Raw genomic sequence first — 7,944 nt, forward strand, 5'->3', positions numbered from 1 at the left:
TTCCTTCTAGGAAAATGTCCCGCATAAAATCCCCCATGGAGATTTTCAAAAGTTGGCATGTATGCATTGATGTAAATATTTTTTTAACAGTTAAAAGAATTCAATTGATTAATTTCGTAGTATATCAAAGGTATATTTTATCAAATTACAGAATGAAAAACAATATTGTATTATTAGAATTAAAGCGCTGTTCACTATTTTTGTCCCCACATCCGGCTGTTCCAATGGCTCTTCCGTTAATTGCGCATTACTCGTTGAATATGGCAGAGGTTTTTAAAAATCAATTTTAATTTGCCGAAAGGGAATGAATTTTTAAAAAAAATGTAAATATAGGCATTAAATCATTATTTTTGAAAGATGTGGTCTCATGTCTGCAACGGTGAGAGTAAACAAATTTTCATATTTACATTCACTTTCTTTCCCTCTATTAAATTGCATTGGTTGATTTGAGTGATATTTACACATAACACAGAAGACTCTATGACCAAATCTGGTGCGTATGAATAGATTCAGTATTCCTTCAGTATTTCTCGAAGAACATGAACTCGTCTGACTCTTCTCGCGACTTCAAACCGGATCACAACCTGATATTATACTATCGTTGATTAATATTTCATTGATGGAAATATATTTTGACAGTTATATGAACTCAATTGATTAATTTTAGTATGCCAAAAGTAAATTCATTAAATTACAGAAAGAAAAACAAAATGTTGTTATTAGAATTAAAGCGCTGTGCACTATTTTTGTCCCCATATCCGGCTGTTCCAATGGCTCTTCCGTTAATTTTGCATTACTCGTTGAATAAGATAGAGCTTTTTAAAAATAAATCATATTTGCGGGAAGGAAATAAATATTCAAAAACGTAAATATAAGCATTGAATCGTTATTTTTTTGAAAGATGTGGTTTCATAACTGCAACGGTGTGTGCAAACAAATTATTATAACGCGCTAGCGCGCGTTATTCAATTTGTATGCACACACCGTTGCAGTTATGATACCACATCTTTAAAAAAAAAATGACGCAATGCTTAAATAACGCGCTAGTACGCGTTATTCAATTTGAATGCACAGTTAATGCAGATAGTTTCTGATATGAGTTTACGACCGTTTCATAGCTTAAACATGCATAAAGGATTAAAAAGTTTTGGGCTGACATCTCTTTGTCTATGAGAAGATTTTCAATACAATGCAAAGACTAGATTCACTATGACTTCCAGTCTTGTTTTATTTTAAGGTTAGAATTGGTTTGCGGACTTTCAGTTGACCATTACGGCAATTTGGTTCCATGTTTAATTTGAGATGGAGTAAATTGTGCAATCAAATTAACATAAAGTCTATTGCACGTGAAGTTAGGCAAATGGGAGGCTTTAAGGAAATTCTTAAATTATACGAAGATTATTGTTTATTTCACGAATACAATATTACTTTGCATGTGTGCAGACCTAGGTTATTATGATTTTTTCCTGACAACGTATACTTACTGTGTTACCACAAAAGTAATCTTTTAAAAAGACGATCAATCACAAAAAAAAAAAACAAATTAATCTTAATATTTCTCATGTTTTAAGTACCCTCGTTTAAAAATTTCAATGCTAATAAGGGATTTAAAGGGATTTTAATCTTTTTATAATACATATATGACTTAATGTCTAAATATTATGTCGGAGAAACGGGGGTCCTGTTTACACAGAAATGAAATGTCCATTAATTTTAATTTAATTACATGTAAAGACGCAATATAGAAATGATCCATATACTGACACTAAAGAACACGTGTTTTTTGTATAAATAAAAGTTCATTATAATTTTATTTGTTGCACTTGGAATAAAAGTTTCAATGCGCAATTAACTGTGTTTTATTTTAAACTTTGATCCTCAGCATCATTCGTAAATGCTTAATTTGTTAATCCTTGATCCATTTTCCTGTAGAATTGACCATGATGTTCAAAAGAGCGCACAACGCCTGTCGAATCCCCTGCTTCTAGGATAGTTAAACTAATTCTATACACTACATATATTTAGGAATCTTACATTTGAAGGTGTGCATCAGTGCATGTATAATTTAGAACTGCATTACCCGACCCTTAAAAACATACATTTATACTTTTCTTCCTAGTTTCATTTAATATGTTTATTTTCTTAACATTGCAACATGATCTCAAACAATCTCTGACTTTGTTAGAGCTAGCCTATTGTTTGTTTTACAGTATTTAATACATTATGCATTTTTTATCTTTAGAGTTTTAAATAATTTCCAAAATAAATCTACTGTATAAAAGATTTGAAAAAAGATGTTTTATCTAAAAGGAAACAAAACCGCAGAAACTAAAAAAATTAAAAACGCCCCCTTTAAATCGAACACCCTCTCGGCTGAAAGGTACTGTGTACAGTCCTCCGGCTATCACACTGAGCTACGTTGATGCATATCAATCTATGTGAATTACTTTTACAGTTTAACAATTATAAATTAAGTTTCAAGTTTTTGTGGAAACCACGAATTTTGACCCATAATGGGTCTAGACTCCACTTTAACAAATCAATAATAAAAAATGAAAATATATCCTTTTAATAAAAGTACTTTTAGAATGAAGACCAAAAATTCGGAATTTAGCAAAGTAAATGGTCAAGATTTAGAAATAAAACGGCGTGTGGCATTATTTGAAAACCGCCATCTCTTGTGTTTACAGAAGGAAATTGTTTACAGAAGGAAATGGAATGTTTATGGTATAAACAATGTATACAAGCAAAAAATAAATATTTTAGCAACGTTTGATCAAGTTCTTTTTTTAGCTCACCGAGACGAAGTCAGGGGGAGCTTATGCTATACCCTCGGCGTCGGCGTCCGGACCTGGTTTAAGTTTTTGTTGCAGGTCCTGTATCTAAGCTATTGCTTGTCCTATCTTCACCAAACTTGCATGGATGATGCATCTGGACCTACTTATGGACTTCAAAGACTTGGATGCTGAATCTGAGTCCTAAATTTCAGATGCTGGAGGAGGTTAAGGTTGTTGGACCAGGTTAAAGTTTTTGTTGCAGGTGCCCTTTGATAGCAATATCTAAGTTACTGCAGGTCCGTACTTCACAAAACTTGCATGGATGGTGTGTCTTATGATACTGATGCACCCGACAGGCTTGAGTGCTGAATCTGAGCTATAGGTTTCGGATGCTGGAGGAGGATAAGGTTTTTGGAGCAGGTTAAAGTTTTTGTTGCAGGTGCCCTTTGATAGCAATATCTAAGTTACTGCTGGTCCGTACTTCACCAAACTTGCATGGATGGTGTGTCTTATGATACTGATGCACCAGGCAGGCTTGGATGCTGAATCTGAGCTATAGGTTACAGATGCTGAAGGAGGTTAAGGTTTTTAGAGCTGGTTAAAGTTTTTGTTGCAGGTGCCCTCTGATGATTATATCTTAGTTACTACTTGTCCTTACTTCACCAGACTTCCATGGATGGTGCGTCTTATGATACTGATGCACCAGACAGGCTTGAATGCTGAATCTGAGCCATAGGTTTCGGATGCTGGAGGAGGTTAAGGTTTTTAGAGCTGGTTAAAGTTTATGAAACGGGTGCCCTCTGATGATTATATCTTAGTTATTACTTGTCCTAACTACACCAGACTTCCATGGATGGTGCGTTTTATGATACTGATGCACCTGACGGGCTTGAATGCTGAGTCTGAGCCATAGGTTTCAGATGCTGGATATGGTTAAGTTTTTTGGAACAGGTCACATGTTTAATAGATAATAGTACTATTTCAAACTTGCATTGTTGATTAAACTGTAATATGAATGAATCACAGAGGAAGCTTCAGATGCAGAGCTTGATCTCCATTATCAAGGATGCTAAAAAATATATCTTAGTTATTACAGGTCCTAACCTCACCAAACTTACATGGATGGTGTGTCTTATGATACAGATGCACCTGACAGGCATGGATGTTGAATCTGAGCCATAGGTTGCGAATGCTGGAGCAGGTTAAGGTTTTAATTGCTAGTGTCCGCTGATGATGATATCTTAGTTATTACTGGTCTGAACTTCACCAAACTTGCATGGAGATGCGTCTTATGTATACTGATGCACCTGACAGGCTTGAATGCTGAATCTGAGCCATAGGTTTCGGATGCTGGATAAGATTTAGTTTTTTTGGAACAGGTCACATGTTTTATAGACTATTAGATGATAGCTTGCATAGTTGATTTAACTTTATTATTAATGAAACGCAGAGGTTGCTTCAGATGCAGAGCCTGATCTCCATTATCAAGGATGCTAAAGAAATCTCCTACCTCACTCAAACCTGCTTGATAGATAGATGTGTTTGTTGATAAATGATATAACATGATTCCTATGATATAGTATTGTATGGTATAAAACAATATTGTTTAATATGATACAATATAATATCATATGTAATATTATAAAAAGTTATATGATACGATATGATATTGTATCAATTTTTTTGATATTTTATGATATTGTAACATGATATCGTTATGTATAGTATTGTATATTATGATACAATATTGTATAATATTATATTGTATTATTAATTTATTATTTTATCACATGATACTATTACATAAGATATTGCAAAATATAATATTGTATCCTATGATACAATATTGTATATTCTATAATATTGTATCATACGATATTGTATAATATGATATTAGTTTCTGTGATATAGAATTATATCACATGAAATTGTATAATATGATAATGTAATATTATATTATATCGTATCAAACAATATTGTATTATATGATATTGGTTTATAATATGATATATTATCATATCACATGAAGTGTATTGTATGATATTGTAAAATATATCATTGTATCATATGATACAATATGTATAATATAATGTATGATATATTTTACTTTATCACATAATATTGTATCATTTGATATGATACAATGTTGTATCAAATTATATTGTATCATATGATACAATATCATATTATGTTTCAAAAATGATACAGTATCATACAATATCATACTATATTATACAATATAATATATGTTTCAATGTTATGATGTATTATGTAATATGATATTGTAATATAATACTATATTGTTTTATTTATTATGATATTGTATTGTGTGATCAAATACAATAATGTATAACACAATACAATGTCATATCATACGTTATGATCTCATCATTGTTCATTATGGTATTTTATTGTATTATATGATATATGTTGTAAATATGATAGGATGCAATATTTAATTTTATATAATTGTATTGATTAACATATGAACATATGATTATCATACAATTTTTTAACAGATGATATACGATATTGTGTCAAAACAGAATCCATGAATATCCAAGTATGATTTTCATTTAATATGATAAAAGTGGTCTCATAAAGGTGATGTCTCGTCTCGGTGAGCTTTGTAATCTGTGATTACCTATGTTTATTGCTCCAAGTGGGGGATCTATAACGCCTTGTACGCCTCTGTCCTAAATTGAACACAATATCGTTAATGGACTGAGAAAGGAAGGGAACTTGCACCTTCTGTTTATTTGATTATACAATAAAAGTATGTTCTAACCACTACAGCTAAGCTGAATAAATAAAGTGAATGTTTATAGCACCGTGTCAACATGGAGGATCAATTTATTGAAAGTGTTCAAAAGCAACATACGACGTGTCATATCGAGGCAAATCTTATTTTGAAAATTGTAGGCTTTTCTTTTTTTCTTTTTTTTTTTTTTTTAATTTTTTTTTAATTTTTGTTTACACATAAATCCACATACACACATATTTCAGACATATTTCATACATTTCAAGATTCTACATATTGTAATATCTTATTAATCTAAAGGAAACATATTATCCGTGTAGTGTAAAAACCTGTTTTTCTTGCAAAAAAAAAAAATAAATAATAGCAGTAAATGAAAAGAGAAAAAGGGAGATAAAGAAGAAGATACAGAAATACAATAGAAAGGGGGGGGGGGGGTACATTGTAGGCTTTTCTATTTAAAAGAGTAAAAACCTATTTATGTAGTTTTATATATTTTGATGTATTATTTTAAAAAAAAATAAGAATACTTAAAAAGAAACATTCCTTTCTATTTGAAAACCAACAGGTATGTCACAGGCTACCATCCAAGCAAATTCGGACTTCAGGTCCGGGTTTTTCAAAACACTAGTTTATATTTATCAAAACCATGCATCTTTTAAACCGTTTAGATCTTATGAACTGAAGAATCTTGTAAGTAAGCTTTTATGACCATTTTTGTCTGTCTGTCTCTTTTTTATATACATTTTTTCTCCCGAAACACTGAGCTAATTTCCACCAAACTTTGCACCAAAACAGCCTATTGTAAAAGCTTTCACGTTTATTCAAATGGAGGGCTTTGTAATAGAATCACTTCACATAAGATAAAGATGCCAAATAAAAAAAACTTATGCACTCACTGGCAGTATATGACGTCAGAAGTGACGCTATTTTTATTATTCAATGAAAATCAGTAAAAAAAAATTGACAGTTTTCTCATCTTTTTCGAATAGGAAATATAGAGCGACTCTTTGAACAAGAACGAATTTTTTGTCACTTATAAGCACTGGGGAGATACATCTTTGTTGGAAATATTTTGTTTGTTCAAGCAGACGTTCAATGTTTCCTTAAGGTAAAACTGCTTCAAAACAAGCCGTTTTATAGCTAAAAATGCGCGAAAATGTCGGGAAAAGGTGAACTTTATGATGTCATATTTTTAAATTGTGGGCACTAAAATCAAAATAAAAATGATGAAAAAACTTCAAATGTATATTTTTACAAATAAAACAAAGAATTACAGTGAAATGGCGATGTTGATTTAAGGGGCCATTTTAGGCTAAAACCATATATAGTCCTTTAACTGTCTGAATGTCAAACCTTTAAACGAATTTCTTCAGATAATATTCCCGAAATCCAAAGATCCTCTACGATATTGGGGAAAATGGAACACTCATAAAAATTACGATATAAACGTTATTTATAATGGAATATACAGTGAACAAGTATAATGTAGTAAGATGTAATTTATTGTTACGTCACTTAAGTACTGCACAAGTACATGCTGATAAAATTTGAATTAAAATAAATCCATAAAGCAAATTGACTTAAAATATTCTAGGTTAACTGATATAACATTTTGATTTATCTTATCAATATTGCAGCCTGTTTCTTTTGACTTTTATTGTTAAACTCATTCAAGCAAATCTGACAATGATGTGGATTTAAGCGTACGACATTTTAACCATTGCTTCATTGTAGTGATATTCTTTAAACTGTAGCACACTTGTCGTTCACCCATAAATGTTATTATGTTGTTTCTGACTTAAGATCTGTTACTAGCATATATACGATTTATACCAGTCCTATAAATAAAACAAAAACATATATATAGAAGAGAATACTCACCTTTTAAGCATTATGTTTAAACAATAATATTATATTTTTTGTCTATTCAACATTTTTTTGTTGTTGACGTTTTTGTTGTAAAAAGGCCAGCAACCGATCTACAAAGTAAAATCTAGTGGGTGGTCAACCAGAACACGTGACTGACAGCTGATGTGAACGTTTGTGACGTTGTACACTCTAGAATTGTGACATAAAACATGATTAAACGGCGTGAATCATCGCTCAAAAACGGCGTTATTTCATTTATTTTTCACTGTAAAAGAACATTTATTACTTTTATTTAGGTTTAACAACGAAGTTTATTCTTTGGCTTAAAGGATTCACAAGACAGAAATACGATTGAGCATACGTTTGAATAAAATCAAGCGAGAACACGCAATCCTTGTGAAGAATTTAACCCTTAATGTAGATACTTATATACGAATCAATGACAAAGCTAAAGCCACACAAAATAGAAATACATTTCTGTATTTGCAAATATATTTAAATTAGGGAATAAATTCAAGTAAAAATCTGCTTACAAAG

This window comes from Crassostrea angulata, chromosome 10 (assembly GCF_025612915.1).
Source record: "Crassostrea angulata isolate pt1a10 chromosome 10, ASM2561291v2, whole genome shotgun sequence".
NCBI classification, from domain to species: Eukaryota; Metazoa; Mollusca; class Bivalvia; order Ostreida; family Ostreidae; genus Magallana; species Magallana angulata.